The following is a 25,584-nucleotide window of genomic DNA, read 5'->3' as shown; positions in this document are numbered from 1 at the left end:
AAAGATATGGAATTACCTTCAACATTCTTTTCTATTTTGCTCAATGAAAAAATTCTGTTTACTTTTGAAACAATCTCCATCAATCAAATTTTTCATTGCCTCTTTAACATCTTTAAAGCAAATAATATATAACAGTATTAAGCATGGGAATCACTATAGTATAAAATAGAGACACTATCATTTCATGGTCCAACATGTAGCTGGAACTTGGCCCCATATACATGAAGAAGATTGTCCCACCATAAATTGACACTGCAGTTAGGTGGGAGCCACAAGTGGAAAAGACTTTTCACCTCCCTTTGGCAGAATGCATCTTCAGAATGGCCAATAGAATGAAGCCATAGGAGGTCAGGACTATCAGTATTGTAATTATCTCAATAGATCCAACAAAGTAGAAGAGTAGAAGCTGGTTGATGTGATTGTCAGAACAAGAAATAGTGAGGAGTGGAGGGATGTCTCAAATGACATGTCTAACTTCATTGGATGCATAGAAGGATAGGCTGAAAGTGGCTACAGTGTGTATAGTAGCATGCAAGATGCCACCAACTCAGGAAGCAATGATGAGTGGCACACAGACTCTGGGTGACATGTTAACTGAATACATTGGTGGGTTGTAGATTTCTATGCAGTGATTATAAGCCATTGTAGCCAAAAGAAAACATTCAGTAGTCCCAAAAGTAACAAGAAGAATAATCTTTGTTGCGCATCCCAGAAATGAAATGGCTTTATTCACTGCCAATAAACTGACCTACATTTTGGGGGTGACATCTAAGGAATAGCAAGCACCCAAGATTGAAAATACACTCAGAAAATAGCACATGGGATTGTGGAGTCAGGAGTCTCCAATGACCATTATAACCATTCCCAAATTTCCTATCAGAGTAAAGAGGTAGATTGCTAAACATAATAAAAACAGGGAGACCTTCAGCTCAATATTTTCTGTGAAGCTCATCAATATAAACGTGGTTATTTCAGTCACATTCTCCAAAGGAATATTATATGGCTCCAAATATGATGGCAACCCATACATTCCAATACACATTTGTAGGTGATCTAGGCAATATCAATAAAATAGAGTCTGTCCAGTTATATTGCTGTGTTTGGATCTAGGAAGGAATTAATAATACCCTAGGCAGTGAAGATATGGGGAATGGTAATGAATTTGGGCCAAGGTGAATGCCTTTTTCAGTATAAATAAATGAAGAAATGCCCCTTCCATTTTAGTTAAATGAGTCATTTAAAATAAACAGACAACAACAACAACAACAAAAACCCTGCCAATTTATGTATTTTATTTTCTAGTTAATATTATGTTAAATTTTCTACCTGTTTGCATGTTTCATCATATTAAAATTCACAGACTAATGAATGTTGTGATTTTTACATCCAGATATGTTCTAATGAAAAGTAAACACATGAATACTAGATTTAAATTTGCCATAATTTGTCCGGCGCTGCCCCGCTCGGTCCCCGGTTCCCGGCCGGCGAGGGGAAACAGGGAAGGAGAGAGAGAGATGCAGACTGCGCGAACTAACCTGGTCATGAATCACGACTCGAACCACACGGCAGTTGTGAAAGCAAGCCCTTTACTACAGCTAGATGAACATTCTGTGTTACTGGTTCCCACACGGGGCACGGCGCCTCGTGGGAGAGCAGCCTCGATGTGGCCGTCAGGCACGGCTCCTTGTGGGCTGTCTCACCCTACCCCGTCCGGGTAAGACCTTTTATACACAATTAACAACCAATAAGCTTCTAGGCTAGTATCGCGTATACAGGATTTCGATTGGTAGGAGCGGGTGGCGGATACATGCGTCACTATGCGGAAACAGGATGCAGGCGCCATCTTGGCTCACTCGATGGGCGGGGGTAACTCTAGAGCAGGCTGCAGCGCATACGCTAGGCCCGATTCGGGAGGCGGCTTTCCACATCTCCCCCTTTCTTATTTATTTTTGACCCAGTGTCTCCAGTGATGAGCGTGCTCCCGTGAACCCAAATGGTTCACAACCTCTTTGGTGCTTTGGGGAGTCTGGACTAGGCCTCAGCCATCCAGCGGCGGAGCCTCTAGCACCAACCAGAATGCTCACGTCATATGGAGACCGGAGAGTCCGTAAGCTGGAAGCAACGTGACTCTCCCTGCAGTGCTTTGCCTGGCAACTGGGGAACAACGACGGGGGCAGGAACAGCAGTAACCAGAGTCGGGGGTGTCACTAGGTGTCTCTGTGCAATGGCTAGGGTCCAGTCTGGCCACAACTAGGACTCTGCCCTAGAGACCCACCTGAGACAAAATTATGACTACTGGTGTCGCCTTTTACACCCGAGAAACAGCCATGCGATTCGCTACAAATTTTGCTCCAAAGCGCCCCACCTGAGGCGACCAGGAAGGGGTATGGTTAATAAATCGGTCACTATCGGGGGTAACAGAGGTGGGAGTCATAGCCATCATAGTGGTAACACGCAATTGCTGCTGCGCTTGAAACAGGCGTTCTAGCAAACATTTAACAACGACTAATCCCACCAATAATCCCACTGCAATGAGGATCCAATTAGTTAAATTGGGCCAAGAGAACCAGGAAGAAACACTGTGCAATAGTTTCTGTAGAACCTCGCCTAACCCGGAGAGATCGACTTTAACGGGTTTTAACTTGATCCCCCCAATTGTGTCTAAACTAGATTCCACCTGTTGGGAGAGATTAACAAATTCAGGAAAATATGACCTTTTCAGCCAATCAGAGACTCTGGAAATGCTTCCGGTCACGTTGGCCCTGACAGGAGTGACACAGAGTTTAACCGTAAGCCACCGGGTGTCACATGTTTGCTGAAGCACTCTCCAGAGTCCATCTATTTCCAGTCCAAGTTCATCTATCTCCGCTTGGAGTTTCTGAATGGCCTGGAAATTTAAGTTCAGCATCTGATTGTGGCGGCGTAGCACGTCTCGGGTAAGGTTGACCAAGCCATTTACCGTTTCCATCGTTATGGCGAGCTGCCGATCTGTCCATGCTTGTAGCACAGCCTGCCCGATCGTTGGGACAAACAAAGAGGAAGCTACACTGGCAGCATTCGATAGCCATTCTTTTATGCCTCTTGGACGCCTAGACTTAGAGAAGGGGATATTGTTAAGTGAAACAACTTGAGAAACAGGGCCAACCCAGTCGGTTGCCTTGACGGGGAGCCAGACATAACTTGGGCGATACACTAGGATAGCGGGGCGGCGAGGCATCCGGGTCTTTGGAACGGTTGCAGACTGTAGGAGCAAGCCCTGGAAGGAAAAGGCACCTTTGAGTCTCCTTTTTACTCAAGATCCCTTCACAAGACTGGCGGCTCTTCCCTGTAACGTTAAGAAATTCAAGCAAGACTCCCTTACTTAACTCGCCATTACCAGTTTCACAAGTAGCATTCGCCGCAACTGTGGTGTTGACAACCTTGACAGAGAGGTTAGCAAAAGAGAGGATCAGTGTGTCATTGGTGAGGGGGAAGGACTCGTTGAAGCTTGTGGAGGAAATATAGTTCCACTAAAAAGAAAAAGGCAGATTAGAAGGATTGCTATAGGAGAGCAAAGAACAGAGTTACCGATCCTCTTTTTGGGCAACCGCGGGGTGGTCAGTCCTACTATTATCGTCTTGTCGGTCGTCGCCATCATCAGCAGGGTCGGAGGCTTGGTCTAATGGTTCAGGTTGTATATTCGTTGGCGTTTCTGACAGCTGTTCCTTGGCTTCTTCAGGTGATGTCACGGTTCTCACCAGTCTTTCCGGAACCCACACTGGTTGACGTCCTGGTTCCTGGGGAAAAACACAAACAGAGCCTCTGGCCCAGCTGAGCACCGGGTCAGGGCCTTTCCACTGCCCCGACAGGACATCCTTCCAACGGACTAGACCTCTATGCGGAGGACTCGGGGTGGTGTGTTGCAGGGCAGGTGTCATTCCTTGTGAATTTTCGTTTAAAAAATTATATGTGAGCAAGGCTACAGACAGTCGAGCTTTTGGGGACAGGCCGTGGCCTATACCCTCTTTCTGTTTTTTAAGCAAGTCTTTGAGAGATCTGTGCGCTCTTTCAATGATTCCTTGCCCCTGAGGGTTATAGGGGATGCCATGTTTTAATTGGACATCCATGTTGTCACAAAATTTTTGGAAGGATTTACTAGTGTAGGCAGGCCCGTTATCCGTCTTTAACGTCTTTGGCTTACCCCAAGCTGCCCATGCAGCAAGGCAGTGTGCAATGACGTGGGAGACTCTTTCTCCTGGTTCAGCAGAGGCAAATAAAACTTGGGAGCATGTGTCCACCGACACATGTAAGTACTTGATCTTACCATACTCTGAATGATGAGTGACATCCATCTGCCAAGTATCCCCTGGGGTGAGACCCCTAGGGTTGACCCCAACCGAGGGGACTGCTCTCTGCTCTGCACAATTGTTGCAGGCTCGGACAATATCTCGAGCAGCTGCACGTGGTATGCTGAACCGCTTAGCTAGGGTACCTGCATTGATGTGAAACTTGGCATGGAATTCTCGGGCTTGTTGATACGGTACCAGCGTCGGAAAGATGTGCAGCTGTCGAGTGGCTACATCTGCGCTATGGTTCCCCTGGGCCATAGGGCCAGGCAAACCTGTGTGGGCTCTAATATGGGTTATGTAAAAAGGGTGTTGCCTGGTCCATATAACCTCCTGTAGTTTGGCAAAGAACGTCCTTACTGTAGAGGAATGTTTAACAATGCCCACCGTTTCTAAAATTTGTACAGAGTTCACAACATAAGCAGAATCCGAGACGACATTTAAGGGCTCGGAAAGGCTTTCCAGGACTGCAATGATAACCTGCAGTTCTACCCATTGAGGCTTTTGTGGTTGGAAGAGCACTGTTTTAGGAGTGTCCCCCTCCACACAATACGCCCCTGTTCCAGAGCTGGAGCCGTCCGTGTATACGGTGGGGGCGCCTGCTAGTGGCCTAGGAGAGGTTACTTTGGGAAAAATCACTGGGTGCCGGGTGACAAACTGCAAGAGAGGAGCCTTAGGGAACTGATTGTTAATGGGACCAAGAAATGTACACCGGAGAATGGCCCATTGATCTATGCATCCGGTGAGTATCTCAAGCTGCTGGGAAGAATAAGGCACCCTGAGATTTTTGGGCTGCTGACCGAAATGCTGCACAGCCCTTTTAATGCATTCTAGGGCCAAGTCTGCAACCGCTGTAGGATAGTGCTCTAGGACTTTTTTGGGGGAAACTCCAGGGTGGACCCAGAGCAGCGGCCCCCGCTGCCACAGTACCGCAGTGGGCTGTAATTCTGTCGGCAGCACGCAGGCTTCAAAAGGCTCATCAGGGTCTATTCTCTTCAATGCAGCGCCACTGAGCGCCTGTTCCACCTGGCATAGTGCTCGCCTTGCCTCTGGAGTGAAGCTTCGAGGTGAGTTTATATTAGAATCCCCCTTCAACAGGTCGAACAAAGGTGTTAGTTTGACATTGGGTATTTTTAGGTATGGACGGATCCAATTGATATCCCCCATGAGTTTTTGTAGATCATTGAGAGTGTGTATATTGTCTAGCCTGAGAGACACCTTTTGGGGGGAAACATGAGTGGGTGCGACTTTCGCCCCCAGGAAAGTGGTAATGTCAGTCATTTGGATTTTTTCAGGGGCAATCTCTAGGTTAGCTTCTCTAAGACTAAGGACTAAATGTGACAAAACTGTTTTAAGAAGATCTGTGTCTCTATGGGCTAAGAGAATGTCATCCATATAATGGATGATTTTCACTTGAGGGAACTGCTGCCGAGTGCTAGCTAGCTTCGCAGCGACATACAGCTGGCACATGGTAGGACTATTAGCCATGCCTTGGGGCAGGACTGTCCATTCAAAGCGTTGACAGGGCTCCTCTTGATTACTAGAGGGCACAGTAAAGGCAAACTTAGGGGTGTCTTCAGGGTGGAGCGGAATAGAAAAGAAGCAATCTTTCAGATCTATGATGAAAATCGACCAGTGCTCCGGTAATGCCGAGAGGAGGGGCAGTCCCATCTGAACGGGCCCTAAAGGCTCCATGCAATCGTTAATAGCTCTTAGATCATGTAGCAGTCTCCATTTACCAGATTTCTTTTTTATTACGAATATAGGGGTGTTCCACGGTGACGTGGAAGGGGCGATATGGCCCTTTTCTAGTTGTTCTGATACTAGGGCGTGCAACGCTGCAAGTTTTTCCTGTGGCAAGGGCCACTGAGGCACCCACACCGGAGCCTCGGTTTTCCATTTTAGTTTTATAGGTGTGGGTGGGAATCTCTCCTCAGTGGCCCCTATGAAAAACCCAAGCCTCGTCTGTCAGACTTGGGGGCAGCTTGTATAGGCTCCGCACGTCCGTGCAGTGAAGCTCCTAAACCCTTGCCGGGGGTATACCCCATTTCTTTTAGCAGTCGCTTAGAGGTTGGGGAGTAGCCGCTAATTAAAGTAACGTCCATTTGGGTCAGAATGTCTCTTCCCCACAAAGACACAGGCAGGGCTAATACATAAGGCTGGAAACTGCCTTGGTGTCCTTCTTCATCGGCCCAATGAAGGGCAGCTGCACTGAGCATGGGCGCTGAAATTTGGCCTATTCCTCTAATGGGCTCTTCCGCCCTGCTCGTTGGCCAGGTGGGGGGCCATTCTTGTTGTCTTATGATAGACCGATCGGCCCCTGTATTGAGCAGGCCCAAGAAAGATCTGCCTTGCACCTTAATGGTTAGCATAGGTCGAGACTCCAGGGACATATGGAGTCCCTCAAAAATCGCTCCACTGGATCCGAACCCTTTTTCCCCTCTCTGTCTGATTCTGCTTGGAAAGACTGCATGTAAGCTGGGTAAGAGCAGGAGCTGCGCCAGCTTATCACCTTCTGCAATGACTAAGGTGCCCCGCTGAGATTGAACCATAACTTGGGCACGGCCTGTGAAATCTGAATCTACAAGTCCTGGTATAACTGTTAATCCTTTCAGGGCCGTGGATGCTCTTCCCAATATGAGCCCTACAGTACCAGCCGGTAAGGGCCCCTTGAAGGAGGTCCCTACTAACTGGACACCCATGGAGGGGGTTAGTACGAGTCTGGAGGTGGCACAGAGGTCCAGTCCTGCTGAGCCGGGGGACGCACGAATTTGATCGGATCTTGTGTTGTCGAATGGCATGCAAGGGGGTCCGTCGAAAGGGCGGACCCCCTCTTCCCGTTTTTTGGAATCTGCTCGGGGCGGCCAGAGAGGCGTCTACCCTGCGCATCGAAAACCGATTTACAGTCTTCTGCGCGGTGGGGGCCTTTGTGGCAACGGCCACACGGCCTGGTTGCTGCACCTGGTTCGCCAAACCGTTGAGTGGCAGGGGGTTGACGTCTATTGGGACAATCTCTCTTAAAGTGCCCTGATTGGCCACAGCCATAGCACCCGTTAGACTTTGCCCCTAAGGTTCTCGGGCTTTTTGTAGCCACCTGAAGGGAGCTGGCTAGCATGGCAGCTAGACCTGCATTAGTTAAAGGGCTGCCAGCATCTCTACAGAGCCTGACCCACTCTGTCAAATTTTTTGCTCTGTTTTGTGCCAGGATAACTTTGCACTCCTTGTTGCACTGCTCAAAAATCATTTGCTTAACCACAGTCTCTGCTACTCCTGGATCTGAGAAGATTCTCTCAGCTGCGGTTTGCATCCTGGCTACAAAATCCGCAAATGGTTCTGTGGGGCCTTGGTGTATATTGCTGAGTGAGGCCTGAGCCTCTCCCTCACCTGTTAGCTTTTTCCAGGCACCCACAAAACAGCGGAAGATCTGGGCATAGACCTCTTGTGGGAAACCCGTTTGGTTCTGGGCATGGGCGCCTCTCCCCAACAGCATGTCAGCATTCCACCCGCCACGTCTCCCCGCCGCATTCCTTGCGGCCTGCTCTTCAGCTAACTCCTCAAACCATGCTTTCCAATCTATGAATCGGCCTGACGGCAAGCAAGCACGGGCTAGCTGAAAAATATCTGCGGGTGTATGATTTAGAGCAGAGAGGTTCTCGATCATGTTCAAGGTATAAGGGGCATTGGGGCCATACTGATGGACGGCCTGCCTCAATTCCCTCAATAGTTTGTAATCATATGATTCGTGCCGATTGCCACCTTGGGGATTGATAATAACCGGGTACATTTCTGAGACTGGCTGCGGCTCAAGTGGCTGGTAGCCACCCAGCATGCCAAAAGGTCTAAATGTTGTGAAAGGGTTCCATCTCCAGAAATGTCTCCCACCACTACCTAATGGCAAAGGGTCCTGAGGGCCTGTATACTCGGGCGGGGGGTACGGCAAAGGTTGCCCCTCCCCTGACCGACCCATCGGGGTTTCCGGGTCTGGCAGCAAAGGATAATTACATTTACTGGGCATGGCCACTAGAGGGAGCTCTCGGCGAGGTCCTTTGGTGGGACCGCCCAAGGCGTCAGTTGGGAGCTGGGGTGTCCCTGGGGGTGCAGCGGTAGACATTGGCGGGGCGGAAGGCCGCACGGGTGTGGCGGGAGGCTCCTCCCACTCAATTAGCGGGGATGCTTCCGCCTTCTCGTCAGTATCGCTATCTGACTCTGAGTCAGAGTCACTGGACTCCGGCGGTTTGCCCTTACAGGAGCCGTCCGCTGACGAAACTGACTGGGTTTCTTGGAGCGCGCACCGTGCTTCTTGCAAGACAGAGGACGGGCTTAGGCCGGTAGCCGATTCTAGTTCAAGGACCGCACGGACGGTCTCCCATATGGGTACTAGAATCGGGTCCATACACACGCCCGTCTGGCGCGCTCGGTCTATGTCGCGACCGAGCTTCATCCAAGAGGGTAGGCTAAGGCTGCCGGTGCAGGCAAACCAAGGGGCAAAAGTATCAACATCATCAAGAAAACACTGAAGGGAGCTTTTCCTGACCGAGATACCCCGTTGTTTCAAAAGGTTCTTTAAGGGAGCTAAGAGAGGTGAACTTCCGGACTGCCCCATGATTGCAGTCGGCACTATACTTCAGTCACTCGGAGAGCTCTTCCGAGTCCCCCGGGGTCACCTGAAAACCCACGGGCCCTAATTATCATGTAATAAGACGCACTCACCTTCTCGCGTTGATCAGGCGCGGGAAGTCCGCCGTAAGCTCGACGCGCAGCGCTGCTCTCCTCACAGAGGGACCGTCGAGAGCGAGGCAGGAGGAGGAGCTGCCCCGTACGGGCCACCACTTGTCCGGCGCTGCCCCGCTCGGTCCCCGGTTCCCGGCCGGCGAGGGGAAACAGGGAAGGAGAGAGAGAGATGCAGACTGCGCGAACTAACCTGGTCATGAATCACGACTCGAACCACACGGCAGTTGTGAAAGCAAGCCCTTTACTACAGCTAGATGAACATTCTGTGTTACTGGTTCCCACACGGGGCACGGCGCCTCGTGGGAGAGCAGCCTCGATGTGGCCGTCAGGCACGGCTCCTTGTGGGCTGTCTCACCCTACCCCGTCCGGGTAAGACCTTTTATACACAATTAACAACCAATAAGCTTCTAGGCTAGTATCGCGTATACAGGATTTCGATTGGTAGGAGCGGGTGGCGGATACATGCGTCACTATGCGGAAACAGGATGCAGGCGCCATCTTGGCTCACTCGATGGGCGGGGGTAACTCTAGAGCAGGCTGCAGCGCATACGCTAGGCCCGATTCGGGAGGCGGCTTTCCACAATAATTTGCATGAAATGCCTTTCTTTAATAGTCATAATCATAAAATGGGAGCAACCACATTTACAAGATTTTACTAAATATGAATGAGAAACAATGTGAAAATTTTTTAATTTTAATATGTTTCCAGATGAATTAAATAATGGATAAGTGAAACTTACACTTCATCTTGTCTTTCGGGGCTTTCTTTTCATACTAAAGAATTTTCTGCTCTTTCCTGAAAAGGATCCCATTCCATTAGTCCTGCAGGAGCAGTGACAAAAGAGCAGCAGAAGGTTTCAGGAGGTAGATGCAACTTGTGTGCCATCAAAAATAACACAATACGTATTTCTTAGTTTCATTTCTTGAAATCTATCAATAAATTGCTTATTTTTGGCCTTTGCGCCTTGTTGTAATGCTATTATTTTTGTTCAGATTTTAAATTAATGACATTACTGTTTTGTCTCTGTTTATATGCTCACTATCCCTGCAAAGTCTGCTGGATTTTGAGAAATATTTCTATCAAGAAGAAATCATGCTCATTTCATTAATACATTATACTTTCTTAAGTAGACTCTAAAATAACTATGAATTAAAAATCACCTAAAGTTCACTAATAAAATAACTTATAAAAGCTATTTCCAAAAGAATTAAATGACGATATTTGCCACAATTTAGAGTTTGATTTCTGTTATTTTTCTCCATGCCATCAGACTATTTCTCATTTAGTGAAATGTGAAGTAAGAATAGTTCACGACTAAAACAAACAAACCAAAAAAATGTTAATGTGGCATCTGTATGTAAAATGAAAGCCCTAATGTTTGAACACCATTAAATTCAGGATCTACTGCATTTAGGAGTAACTTTTTGTTTTCTTCACCATGTCATAGACCAAAGTGTTTATTTTTAATTAGTTGGCAGTTGTATTTTCTTCACTTTTAAGGAGCAGAGCATAAGCCATGCATTAGGCTGTTTTGCATTCAGTGACAAAAAGGATTTATCCCTGTGAAATAGCTAAGGTTTTGTCATATTGAGATGTTCATACGTCAAAGAGAGAAGAACCAAATCAGCTTAAAATTACTGGATTGAGAATTAAGGAAAATGTCTTTACTTTCCCAGTTCGAGGTGAAAGATTTTTAATTCATAAAATAAATTGTTTCATAAATGTGTGCTTACAAAAAAAAAATGCTCTATTTGAACCTCAGAAAATTCTAGAATAAAAATAGACAATTAAGCTAAATTCAAATTTCTGAATAAATTCAGACAATTCATGTCTCCTGAGAGCACATGCTAACAAATTTTCTAATAATTTTTAATTTCCTTTGGCTGGCTATAATGGTATTAATTAATAATTTAAATATGTATTAATATATTTTGGTCACAACAATAAATATATTTCTCTTAGGAAACATTCTACATTGTCTTTCTCTCTACCATCACATTTTCTCTGTCATTCTGTCCACTGTCATTCACCTCTTCATCGTTCTCTTTTACAAGAGTCCATGGAATGCATTCAGAAATATTTGATTGAGATGGTCAGAGACAAAATTGGAATTCAGAAGATAGGAAGAAGCACAGAGAAAGAAAGTAAAAATATGCAAGGAAATTTCAAAAAATGTTATTAAAAGGTATTCTACTAAAGGAATACATTATAATACATCTTGACTAATATACACCATGGAAATTTCAGCAATATTACAATTCTATGCTTCATAAGCTTGTCTGAAACAACAATTTTGGAAGATTAACAACCTCTAAATCTGTTTTAAATCTTAAGTTTATCCCTAAATGACAGATGAGCTTTGAAAAGTAACTTCATACTCCCAAACCAAAGAATAAACTAAGATAGCCCCAAATTTTCAGGCATATCATATTCAACTTCAGGAACATGGTGCCATTGCAGAGCACTTATTTATGAGATACATTAAAATGTCACAATTGTTTTAAATTTTTGTTTACACAATATATATGTAGGATGCAAGTAATTGAAATATAATTTCTGATTTAATTTTTAGATATATAAAAAGAATTATACCTCAGTTTTATTCATCAAAGCATTGAGCAATGAATGGGACTCAAACCAGAAGCTAAATATTTCCTCTTTAAATGATGCATTTTCATAGAAGTGGGGCAAGATGGCAGTGCAGAGAGGTGTGGAATTTAGCTTGTCTTCAAGTGCAGCCAGTAAATAGCCAGGAACCCTGTGTGGAACAACTTTTTGTGAGACTTCTGTGACCAGGCACACATTGTGCACCAGCCTGGAATGAGTGAAATGGCCAAGATTGATGAAACACTGCACAGACCTGTAAGAAAACTCTTCCACACTATGGAGGCTGATTCCCCTCCCCTACTGGCACAGCAGGCTGATTCAGGTCTCTCCCCAGTGGAAACAGAAGATCTCTCTACTAGGAGCAAGGAGAAGGAGAAGTTATCCAACTTCCAAATGTGGATTTGATTTAAATATTTGGACAGCTGAATGTAAGCTCAGAGGGCAGATAAGTCTACAACTCAAACAAGAAACCCAGAGATCTATATTAGCACCACTCTCAGTGTGGAGGAGGCAGGGCTGACAAGAAAAGAAAAAAAGACAAACAAAAACAAACAAAAAACAAACAAAAAAAAACCAGAGTTTTCTCAAGTTGGCTGAGCTCAGAATACTGGAAAAGAGCTGTGCACCAAGAAAAGGGGCACATAGAGCCAGTTACCAACTCCAGTTCTTGATTGGCAAATCCAGGGGGCAGGGGACTGGGTCTGGGAACAAACTTTCTCTCTGAGTGGAATTAAGGAATGACTGAGAGAAAAGTAACTAATCAGGTGAAGAGTATAGTTCTATAAAGGGCTTACCTTCCCCAGGAAAAAGACGTGTCAGGGCCCAGCTCAAGTGGATGCTCTGATTCATAGAATTTGGACACCAAGTTTTGGGATATCAGCAGGAGTTTCAAGCTAGAAAAAGGAGAGCCCAGCCTCTGTCTCAAATACACAACAATTTCAACCTACAAAAAATTGAACCCATACTGTCTCATACATGTCCCCAACAGGAAGGGAGGGGATTTTCTTGTGAGTCCTGTAACTTTTCCAGCATACAGGGAGCAGGGGGCTGAAGAAAGCTCCTCTCCATGTCCAAAAAAGAGGGAGGGCAAGTTCCAGAACAGGCAGTGACTGGCACTTAGAGAATTCAGACCCCAGGAGCTGGAAATCAGAACAGTTTAAGCCCACTTTCAGCCTCAGCTTTTGTCTCAATCATGTCCCTAGCAGGGACAGGGTCTGCTGAGATTTAAAGGCACAGTGCCACTTTATGGCTAGGCAGAGCAGTGAGCTGGCAAGCTTCATCTGATGGAAAGAACAGGAAAACCATAGAATTAAGAGGATTCACAGAAAGACTGGCACACTGTTGGGTCTCATTCCCAGGGGACCTTGATACTGATTACTCCCTTAATGAGTCCTGGGTCTGTCTAGTCTGAGAGAATCTGACTGGAGTTGATCCTATCTGGGGAGACCTTCTTCCCAGTACAGAACTTCCAGGTAAAATTTACAAGAGGTAACAAATTGAGTGTTTCAAAACAAAACAAACTGCTGATCAACTTCCCTGAGGAGAAAGAGGGATGAGAGAGCTTTTTCATGGGAGTGAAACAACTGCACACACAAAAACGGCAATCTCAAAAACTTCCATATATACAGGGCAGGAATCAGAAAAGGAAGAACTGAAAAATCCTGATCAGTTAAACAGAAGTTATAATAGAGATTGAGAATAAGTTGAATAAAGTGTCAAAGAATAATTAGAGAACAAAGCCAGTCAACAGAAAACCCTAAGGAAAAGACAGAAAAAAACCTCCAAAATAATCAGGCACCATCAAAAATTTCAAGAATTATATTAGAAAGCATGAAGATATTGCCCAGGCAAAGCAAAAATTTAACACTTCAAATAAGATACAAGAGTTGAAATCACTAATTAGAGATGCTCAAACAAGTCTTCTAAATCAAATCAACAATTGCTAGAAAATATGGCAAAGGAGTAAAGGATATATAGAAGAAACTGGGTGACCATAAAGAAGACCTCAAAGACTTGCAAAAACAAATGGCAGTACTTATGGTAATGAAAGGCACAAGAAGAGATGAAAAACACAATGGAGAAATCCAATAGTAGAATTGAAGTAGCAGAAGGAAGGATTAGTGAAATACAGGAAAAAACATCTGAAATCCTACAAAGAAAAGGACAGGGAAGAGAATGTTAAATTATGAGCTGGGCCTCAGGGAATAGAATGCAAGATGAAAGGCAGGAATATACATATTATGGGTGTCCCAGAAGGAAAGGAGAAAGGAAAAGGAGCAGAAAGGATAATTGAGGAAATATTCATGAACATTTCCCAATTCTTATGAAAGACAGAAAATTACAGGTCCCAGAAGCACAGCATACCCTAAACAGAATAGATCAAAATAGACCTACTCCAAGACACTTAGTAGTAAGATTGTCAATTGCCAAAGACAAAGAGAGAATTCTGAAAGCAGCATGAGAAATGTGATTCGTCACATATGAGGAAAACTTCATAAGACTAAGTGTGGATTTCTCAGCAGAAGCCAGGAAGGCAAGAATGTAGTGGTATGATATATTTAAGATACTGAAAGACAGCCAACCAAGAATTCTATGTCCAGCAAAACTCTTCTTCCAAAACTCTCTTCTTGAGGGAGAGTTGAAAATATTCACACATAAACAGACACTGAGAGTGTTCATGAACAAGGAACCTGTTTTACTTCTGTAAAGGGAGGGCTACAGGCAGATAGGAAAAGACAAGAGAGAGAGGTTTGGAGAAGAGTGTAGAAATGAAGGTTAACAGTAAGGGTAACTAAAAGGGTAAAAGAGAGAAAAACATAAGATGTGAGAGCTAAAATTCAAAGGACAAAATAGTGGAAGAAAATACTGTCTTTAGAGTAATAACATTATAAGTTAATGGATTAAACTCCCCAATCATAAGACATAGACTTGAAGAATGTATAAAAAACAAGATCCATCTATAGATTGTCTACAAGAGACTCACTTTAGACTCAAGGACAAATATATGATGAAAGTGAAGGGTTGGAAAAAAGATATTTCATGCAAAAAACACCCAAAAAAGGGTGGGGGTAGTTATAATAATATCAGACAAGGTAGACTTCAAATATAAAACAAATAAAAAAAAAGACAAAGGACACAATGTATTAATGAAAGGGACAATTGATCAAGGAAAAAATAATCATAAATATTTATGAACCAGTCCAGAGTGCCCCAAACTACATGAGGCAAATACTGTCTGAACTGAAGGGAGAAGTAGAAACCTCTATAATAATAGTTGTAGACTTCAATAAACCACTCTCATCAATTGACAGAGAATCTAGAATGAAGATCAATATGGAAACAGAGATCTTGAATACTATGATAAATGAACTAGACTTAACAGACATTTATAGAAAGTAGCAGCCTGCAACAGCTGGATACACATTTCTCCCAAGTCCTCATGGACTGTTCTCCAGGATAGACCACATGTTGGGTCACAAAGCAGGTCTCACTAAATTAAAAAATACTGATACTATACAAAACACTTTCTTGGATCATAATGGAATGAAGTTGGAAAATAATAACATGTGGAGGGCTGGAAAATTCAAAAATATATGGAGGCTAAGCAACACCCTCTTAAACAATCAGTGGGCCAAAGAAGAAATTACAAGAGAAATCATTAATATCTTGAGGCAAATGAAAATGAGAACAAACATATCAAAACTTATGGGATGTAGAAAAGGCAGTGCTGAGAAGGAAATTTTTTGTCCTAAATGCCTGTATTAACAAAGAGGAAAGAGCAAAATTGAGGACTTTACTGCACTCCTGGGGGAACTAGAGAAAGAAGAGCAAAATAAAGCCAAAGCAAACAGAAGGAAAGAAATAACAAAAATTAGAGCATAAATAAGTGAAATTGAGAAGATGAAAACAAGAGAGAATCAAGAAAACCAGAAGTTCGTTCTTTGAGAAAATCAACAAAATTGATGAATGCCTAGGTAAGAAGACAAAGGAAAAAAGAGAAAGAATGTAAATAAATCAGAAATGGGAGGGGAGACATAATTACTGGCCCTGAGTATAGAGGAGATAATGAGAGAAGACTCTGAGCAACTATATGCTAACAAACTAGAGAATTAAGACAAAATAGACAACTTCCTAGAAAAGCATGAACAACCAACATTGACTTCAGAAGAAATAGAAGATCTTAACAAACCAATCACAAGGATAGAGATTGAATCAGTCATCAAAAACCTCCCCAGAAAGAAAATTTGAGGACCAGATGGCAACCCATGAATTCTACCATCCATCCAAGAAAGAATTAGTAAAAATCATTATCAAACACTTCAAAGAAATTGAAGGGGAAGGAAAGCTGCGTAATTCACTCTATGAAGCCACCATCACCCTAATACCAATGTCAGACAAAGATACTACAATAAAAGAAAATTACAGTTCGATCTCTTAAATGAATATAGATGCAGAAATCCTCAACAAACTACTTGCAAATCAAATCCAGAAGCACACTGAAGGAATTATACATCACAAAAAGTAAGTTTTATGCCACGTATCCAAGGATGGTTCAACACAAGAAAATCAATTTAGTACACCACATGAAAAAATCAAAGGGGAAAAACCACATGATCATCTTAATTGATGCATAAAACATATTTGAGAAAATTCAGCATCCTCTCTTTTTCTTTTTAAATTCAGTTTCATTGATATAATTCACATACCATACAATCATCCATGGTGTACAATTAACTGTTCACAGTACCATCATATAGTTGTGCATTCATCACACCAATCTATTTTTGCACATTTTGCTTACACCAGAAAGAATAAAAATAAGAATAAAAAGATAAAAGTAAAAATGAACACCCAAATCATCCCATCATCCCACCCTAATTTTGTTTAGCTTTTTTCCTCATTTTTTCTACTCATCCATTCATACACTGGATAAAGGCAGTGTGAGCCACAAGGTTTTCCCTATCACACAGTCACATCATGTAAGTTAAATAGTTATACAATTGTCTTCAAGAATCACGGCTACTGGGTTGCAGTTTGATAGTTTCAGATGTTTATTTCCAGCTATACCAATACACTAAAATCTAAAAAAGGATATCTTTATAGTGCATAAGAATGTCCTCCAGAGTGATTTCTCAATTTCTTTTGAAATCTCTCAGTCACTGAAACTTTATTTTATTTTGCTTCCCCCTTTAGGTCAACAAGATTTTCTCAATCCCATGATGCTGGGTCCAGGCTCATCCCTGGCAGTCATATCCTGCATTGCAAGGCAGATTTACACCCCTTTAACAGCATTCTTTCTTGATGAAAAGATTTCAAGGGATGGAACTACAAGGAAACTTTCTCAACATGATAAAGGTCATATATGAAAAGTCCACAGCTAACATCATACTTAATGGGGAAATATTAAAAGCTTTCCCTCTATGGTCAGGAACAAGACAAGGATGCCCACTGTCACCATTGTAGTTCAACATTGTGCTAGAATTTTTAGCTAGAGCAATTAGACAAGGAAAAGAAATAAAAGGCATCCAAATGAGAAAGGAAAAAAAAAATTCACTATTTTCAAATGACATGATCTTTTATGTAGAAACTCCCCTAAAATCTACAACAAAGCTTCTAAAGCTAATAAATGAGTACAGCAAAGTGGCAGGATATAAGATCAACATGCAAAAATCAGTAGTTTCTCTATACATTAATAATGAGTAATCTGAGGGGGAAATTAAGGAAAAAAACCATTTGCAGCAGCAAACCAAAGAATCAAATATTTAGGAATAAATTTAACCAAGGACATGAAAGACTTATACACAGAAAACTACAAAATGGTGAAAAAAGAAATCAAAGAAGACCTAAATATAAGAAATACTGTATTCATGGATCAGAAGACTGAATATAGTTAAGATGCCAATTCTATGCAAAGTGATGTATAGATTCAACAAAATATAATTAAATTCCCAATAAATTACTTTGCAGAAATGGAAAAAACAATAATAATAACATTTATTTGGAAGGGTATCATTAATAACTAAATATATCTTGAGAAAGAAAAATTAAATGGGAGGTCTCATGCCACCTGACTTTAAGGCATATTACAAAGCTACATTTGTCAAAACAGCATGGTACTGGAATAAAGATATATATACTGACCAATGGAATCAACTTGAGTGTTCAGAAATAGACCCTCTCATCTACTCTCATCTATGGACAATTGATTTTTGAGAAAACCGCCAAACCTACTCAACTGGGACAGAGCCACCTCTTCATCAAATGTTTCTTTGAGAACTGGTTACACATCCAAAATAATGAAAAGCATCCCAAACTCACACCTTGTATAAAAATTAACTCAAAATGGATCAAAGACATAAACATTAGATTTAAGAACATAAAACTTTTAGAAGACAATATAGGGAAATATATTAGAGATTATGTGGTAGAAGGTGGTTTTCTAGACTTTACACCCAAAGCACAAGCAATGAAAGAAGAAATAGATAAATGGGATCTCCACAAAACTGAATACTTTTGCACATTAAAGTACTTGGTCAGGAAAGTAAAAAGGGAGCCAACTCAATGGGAGACAGTACTTGGAAACCACATATCAGATAAGGGTACAATACCCAGAATATATAAAGATATCCTACAGCTCAACAACAAGAAGACACACAACCTATTTAAAAAATGGGCAAAAGACATGTATAGACACCTTTCCAGAGAGGAAATTCAAATAAATCAAAAGCAAATGAAAAGATGCTCAACTTCTCTAGCTATTAGAGGAAATCAAATAAAAACCACAAGGATATATCATCACGCTCCTAGTAGAATGTCCATTTTCAAAACAACAACAAAAAAAAAAACAAAAGAAAACAAAACAAACAAACAACAGAAATCTACAAATTGCTGGAGAGGATGTGGAGAAATAGGAATACTTATTCACTGTTGGTGGGAATGTAGAATGGTGCAGCAGGCAGTTTAGCAGTTCCTCAGGAAGCTATGTATAAAACTGTCATATAATCCAACAATCCCATTACTAGGTATATACTCAGAATAACTGAAAGCAGAGAGGTGAACAGACATTTTGCACATTGACTTTTACAGTTCCATTATTCACATTTGCCAATAGATGGAAACAGCCCAAATATCCATCAACTGATGAAAGGATAAGTAAACTGTGGTATATACATATGATGCAATATTATACTGCTGTAAGATGGAATAATGACATGATGCCTGCAACAACATGGATGAACATTGAGGACATTATGTTGAGAAAAACAAGCCAGTAACAAAAAGACAATTACTGTATTGTCTCACTAATATGAACTAACTGTAATGAGCAAATTCGGAGAGCTGAAGTTGAGAACACAGGCTATCAGGACCTAGAAAGAAGGTAGAGATTGGTCATTTGATTCTGAAGGAGTATAGGCTTAACAAGGTTGATTGTAAAGATTCAGAAGTGGATAGCACAGTAATGTGTGATAGTAGCACAATATTGTAAGTAAAATGAACTAAGCTGAATGTGAGTATGGTTGAAAGAGGAAGTCTTGGGGCAGTTATGACACCAGTCAGAAATACAGAGGATAAAAAGTTTAGCTAGCAAAATGTAGAGTATGCAATAATGGTGATTAAATGAAAAAAATATAAAAAAAGTTTTTACATGAGGGAGAACAAATGAATGTCAATATTGTAATGTGTTAAAATGGGATGGTTCATGGAAAAATATACAATTAATCCAAACTAGGGTCTATAGTTAACATTTACATTATAATATTCTTTCATTAAGTGTAACAAAGACAATATATAATGGACTATAGTAATGAGGCATGAAACTAGATGAGTGACTCTTGAGAACATTATGTTGTGTGCAATAAGCTAGAAGCAAAAGGACAAATATTTTATGGTCTCACTAATGTAAACCAATTATAATGAGCAAACTCAGAGTTGAATTCAAAAGCATAGATTATCAGGAGACAGAAAGTGTGCAGGGAAAGGGCAGTTGATGATTAAGTGGTACAGAGTGTTCAATAAGTTTCATTGTAAATGTTCCTAGATTGTAAGCCCTTAAAGCAATCACATCTATTACTGAGTTATAGCTATCATTTATAAATTATGAGATGCTGAGTTCTTTGTGTATAACCTGGTAGTTCCCTGGAACTTTAGGTATCTGTGTGACATCTGAGTTTCAGAGTTAGAGTCCTGCAGCTCTGAAAGTCAGCATTACTCCAAAAAGCAACTGGTACAAAAGCTTAAAAAGAGATCAGATTTCAATTAGAGATATGAATGATGCGGATCTCATTAGGACTAAGGTAAATCAGAATACAGGGTAAAGGATGATATTGTCTGTATTTTAAAACTCCAATTTCTGTGTGATACCAAAGGAAGAGATGTTTATTTTGTCCAAAATTTAAATTTTCTGTAGCACAATATCTAATTTAACCTCTTTTATCAGTATATTTAATAAGCCTAATTGTGTGGAACCTGGAATAGGGAATAAGATCTTGTTACTCTGTACAGGTTAATGTAATATTCTGATACATTCCTGAGTGTTTGGAGCAGAAAATAAAAAAAAAAGAAAAGTATTTTCAAAGTCTCCTTGAGGGACTGGAGAAAACATGTGAAACTATTAAACCTATCCATCAGGGGAATTCCTGATATTCTCTCAAGTATTAGGGACCCCCAATTAAATAAGCCAAGTCCTTGATCTTGAGGCTTGCCCATATGAAACATTTCTCCAATGGTAAAGCTGAGCCTGTTTATATTTTTGCCAAAGAATCACCCACAGAGAACCTCTTCTGTTGCTCAAATGTAGTCTCTCTCTTTAAGCCAACTCTGCAAATTATCTCACTACCCTCCCACTATGTAGAACATGATTCCCAGGGGTTTAAGTCTCCCTAGCAATGTGGGACATGACTCTCAGGGATGTACCTGGCCCTGGCATCATGTTTTGAGTATGTTTTCTTGACCAAAAATGGGAAAAAAATGAAACAAAATAAAGTTTCAGTGGCTGAGAGATTTCAAGTAGAGTTGAGAGGTCATTCTAAAGGTTGCTCTTATTCAAACTTCAGCCAGATATTGCAAATTGCCACAGTATGCCAAGCCCCAAAAACAGTGTTCCTAAAAACCCTAAAGAAAACCCGGTCTCTAAGACTCTATAAATGTTTTATCTAGCAAGTTTATTTTTTCAGAAACTTAAGCTTCCAGAAAATTCCTATGCCAGATAAGCCCTGACACCCAGAGAGGTGCCAGTCTCTCCAAGATCATCAACCAGTTTCATTCCTCTACCCCCTTAGGTTGACACCCTTTTCCAGCACAAAAAGCTAAAAGAGTCATTGCCCACATATCCCTGAAGATTGAGAGAATGATTAAATGAAAGGGAGGAGGTATAACTGAGAAATTAGGATTTATTTAACAAATGAATATAACTACTGGCTCATTATATAAATATTTCTTTTTAGTTTCTAGTGTATCTGAATAGCAGAAGGAAATACCTGAAATTGTTGAACTGTAATCCAGTAGCCTTGATCTTTGATAATAATTGTATAATTATATAGCTTTTATCATGTGACTATGATTGTAAAAACCATATAAATGACACTCCCTGTATCCAGTGTATGGGTAAATGAGTAACAAAATAAATATTTGCGTGAGAAAAAATAATAATAGGTTGGGAATATGGGGAAAAATACCCCTATTTAAACTATTGACAATAGTTATGGTACCATTTTAAAAATCTTTCATTAATTGTAATAAATATAACTACTGTTCAAAAATGTTAAAATTAAATAAAGTGTTATCATCTATTATAACAAATTTTCCACACCAATGCAACTGTTGGTAGTGGGGTGGTGTATAGGAGTCCTGTATTTTATGCATGATTGTTCTGTAAACCCACAACTTCCTTAATTTTTTTCAAAAGTTAAAGTTAGAACTACCATTTAACCTGGCAATCTCACTTCTAGATATGTAACCCAAATAATTAAAAGCAGGGACTTGAACAGATATTTGAGTTGCAGTGTTCATAGCAGTATTATGAAGACAATAGCCAAAAGTTGGGAGCATCCTAAATGTCCATCAGTAGGTGAATGGATAAATTAAATGTGAAAAATATATACAGTGGAATATTATTCAATCTTAATAAAGGAATGAAGTTCTGATATATGCAGCTACACTGAAGAACTTTGAAGACATCATGTTCAATGCGATAAGCCAGACATGAAGAAATAAGTGAGATGTGATTCTACTTACATAAAATAGCTAGACTAAACAAACTCAAAAGGACAAGAAGTAGAGTACCAGTTACCAGGGGTGGGGATAGAAGAATAATGGGGGATAATGCATGATAGGTTTATGATTCCTTTTTAAGGTGATGGGAAAATTCTGGTATTGGGTGGTGGTGAGGGTGCCACAAATTGTGAATATGATTATTTGCAATGACATATATGCTTGGGAGTGGTTGACAGGGGAAAGTGTATATTTTATATATGTTTCCACAATTAAAAAAAGAAGAGTATCTAAAGAGTCAATGAAAATTAAATGCAATACATGAGCATAGATGGGATCTAACAATGAAAAGAAATATACTCCAAAGTATATTAATGGAACATATGAAAAAACTAGAACATATACAGTAAGCTTTATAGTAATATTAAATTTCTTGGACTTAATCAACTGTACTTAAAGGTGATTAGACATATAAATAGCCTTGTTTTTAGGAAATTTACATGGAAATACTGTGTTTGAGGAGCATGAAGTATACAACCCTACTTTCAAATGTTTAGCAAATGATGAATATAGGAATAGATAGGATGACATGGCAAATGAGGGAAAATGTTAAAATTGCTGTATATGGTTATTGAGTGAAGGGTGTATGTTGGAGTTCTCTGCATCAAGTTTGTATTATTTTTGCAATTGCCATGTCACTGTGAAATTATTTCAAATTAAAAATTTGAAATAAAAAATATAAACTTGTTTGTCATCTGATATTAAATATATAGTGAATGAAATATCATTCTATGAGATTACACACAATGAATACCAATATTCTATGCTATTAGGAATGAAACAAATTCATGTCTGTTACCACATTCTGTTTTTGGATATCTCAGAAAAATAATTTTATATTCCTGACAATAAAATAATGTGGCATCTCTTAGTATTTCTGATCTAGTTTGTAGAGCAAAATGCTGTTTTACAAATGAAAGTATATTTTATAATAATCCAGTCTCACTACAGAAATTAACTTTATCAGTATAAGGATCTGAAAACATTAAAAAAGTATGTTTGGGTTGTAGCCATTTTATCCAATTTGCTCTTCAGGGGGTAGATCTGTTAACAAATATTTCAGTACTATTAAAATGATTGTGTTTATAAGTAGCTGGTTTCACCTTAAGAAGAGGCAGAGGCTACCAAGAGAAAAATATATAAGATCCTGAATTAGGAAAAAAGTATAATAAATGTATAAGACTCAAATAACATTGTTTCCTCCAATCATATAGTAAGGAAACAAAATAGCAGGCAACCATGAGAACAGTTAAACAAACACTGTTTATGATGAAGGAAAGCTCTGATAGCAGCAACAGCATATTAAGCATGTTAAGTACCTAATAGAAGTAAGGAATTTCTTTGTACATCACTTACATAATCTACACAGAAACATGCAAATTAAATATTTCAGTTTGGGCTGATAGATGAGAAAACTTATACCCAGTTGGAAACACAACTTGACCAAAGTCACACAGTTACCAGAAGAACTAGCATTCAAGACAAGATTTCTCTGACTCGACAATCTAAGCTACTTCCACAAGACCATATTGCTATACTTTTGTGACCTGCCAACATTCTGGAATGTTACCCTAAAGAAACAATACAAAATAATATATCACGTGTTGGAAATATTTGTTGTAGCCATCAAGCTAAAATTGACCATGAAATTAAAACAATCAAACAAAAACCTAACATGTCCTCTATACCAATTAACTAATAATGTAGCTAAAAATGTGTTTATATTACTCCATCCAAAAAATATATTATGATCTTGAGTTGACATATACCCCATGGGCAGTGGAAAGTTAAAAATCTCTCATGTTAAAATTTTAACTGATGTAAAAATGTAGTCCTTTTTCTTCTAGGGTCCCTATTTCTGACTATTGTTTTTCATCAATAATATTAAAGCAAATTTCTAATTTACATCTGTTGAACTAAATATGTTGACAGACCTTCCTATGTTCCCTGCTATGTTCAGTGAAAGGCATGTTGTTCAATTTTTAATATAACTCTAAGTAGAACACCCAATCTCTAATTTAAATATTAAAGCATATACTCTAGTTTGAAATTCAGGCATATAGTTTCTAAAATATTGTGTAAGTGATTAAAAAAAATTCTTTTTACCTGTGGGGCTGTATTGCTCACTTAATTAAGGCACACTAAGAATACTGTGTGTTTGGATTCTTACACCAGTTTATCAAACTTTTCTTGAAGTCCACAGAGGATGCCCCAAAGAGAAAGAAAAAGCACACTCTCTTCTGGGACAGGAGAGCAACAAGATGTTATTCTTTTCTTCCCATGGCAAACAAGTGAGTGTTTCTGGGACAATGAGCTGCTTGATAAAAATGATTACATGAATACACTTTTATGTCTGGTAAAAAAGAACTCTCAGTGGAAATCCATATGTAATAGGATTGGAAAAGAAATAAAATCATACAATGCATAGATCTAGCTCTAAACTTATTAGCTATGTGCCACTAGGTTAGTAACTTCAAATCCTGAAATCCAGTTTTTTCTTCCTAAGAATATAACCTGTTTAATTCTCTCAAAATTCCCATAAACATGTTTGTAATTAAATAATATGAAAACATATCCTGTGACACAATTCATAATTATTTACAAATATTACTGTGCTCTTATTTAAATAGTCAAGTGATACATTTCTAAGTACTGTGAGAGAGTTTAAGCTCATTAAGAATTTTTTAAAAAGTAGATAAGATATGAATCTTTTAAACTTATGAATAAAATATATTAACAGGAGAGGTGGGGCAGTACACCTATAACTGTAATATTCTGTATGGTAGAACATTAGAATATTAGAGGTCAGACAAGTACTTGTAATGTTAATAAGGAACTCTTGGAAAATTTTTGAGAAACATATGGATGCTGGATCCCAAACCCATAATTCTAACTTAGATATGGAATATTGGCCATTGAATATGAATTAAGATGAAAAAAGGAATGGAGAAATATGATGGTGATAGGCAGCCCAAGTGGGAGCAATATATTAAATAAATATTATCTGAAATGAATCTATAGCTTCAAGGGAGCATCCATTAAAATTTAATTTATTTTGAGAAATTGGGAAACTGATTCTACAATTTAGATACAAACCAAAGAACTAAAGTAGTCAACACAAATTTGAAAAAGAATAAAATTAGAGAACTCATATAATCTGATTTATCTTTTCACCATTAGATAAATTCCTAGATCAGTGGAACCAATTAAGGCTTCAGAAATGTACATATGGTCAATAGATTTTTGAAAAATATGCCAAGGAATATCCATGGAGGAAGTATAGTCTTTCAAAAAAAAAAAAAAAAAAAAAGGTGCTGAAAAATTGAATAGCCATTTAACAGAAAAAGGAGACATTAACTCATCATTTGCAACATACATAAAACTTCTCTCAAAATAGACTTGAGACATTAATGTGAAGCCAAATACCACAAAAATTCTAAAGGAAACATAGGAGAACATCTATATGACCATGGTTTAGTCCCATTTTTTAAATAAGACACAATATGCATGAGCCATAGAAGAAAACTGGATACATTCTACTTCAACATATTAAAATCTGCTCTGTGAAAGACACTGTGGAGGGAATGAGTAAACAAGTCATAGAACTGGAGAAAATACTTGCCAAACAGCTAGCTGACAAAGAATATGTAC

At 39.9% G+C, this 25,584-nt stretch overlaps 1 pseudogene; it reads right to left on the bottom strand.

Annotated features, from left to right (window-relative positions):
- Window positions 1-18: 18 nt before the first annotated feature.
- On the bottom strand, window positions 19-1,030 carry LOC119536675 (annotated as a pseudogene).
- Between the last annotated feature and the right edge of the window lie 24,554 nt (window positions 1,031-25,584).

The sequence above is a fragment of the Choloepus didactylus genome, chromosome 6 (genome assembly GCF_015220235.1).
Source record: "Choloepus didactylus isolate mChoDid1 chromosome 6, mChoDid1.pri, whole genome shotgun sequence".
Lineage (NCBI taxonomy): Eukaryota > Metazoa > Chordata > Mammalia > Pilosa > Megalonychidae > Choloepus > Choloepus didactylus.
This window is presented reverse-complemented; position numbering and strand designations above follow the sequence as displayed.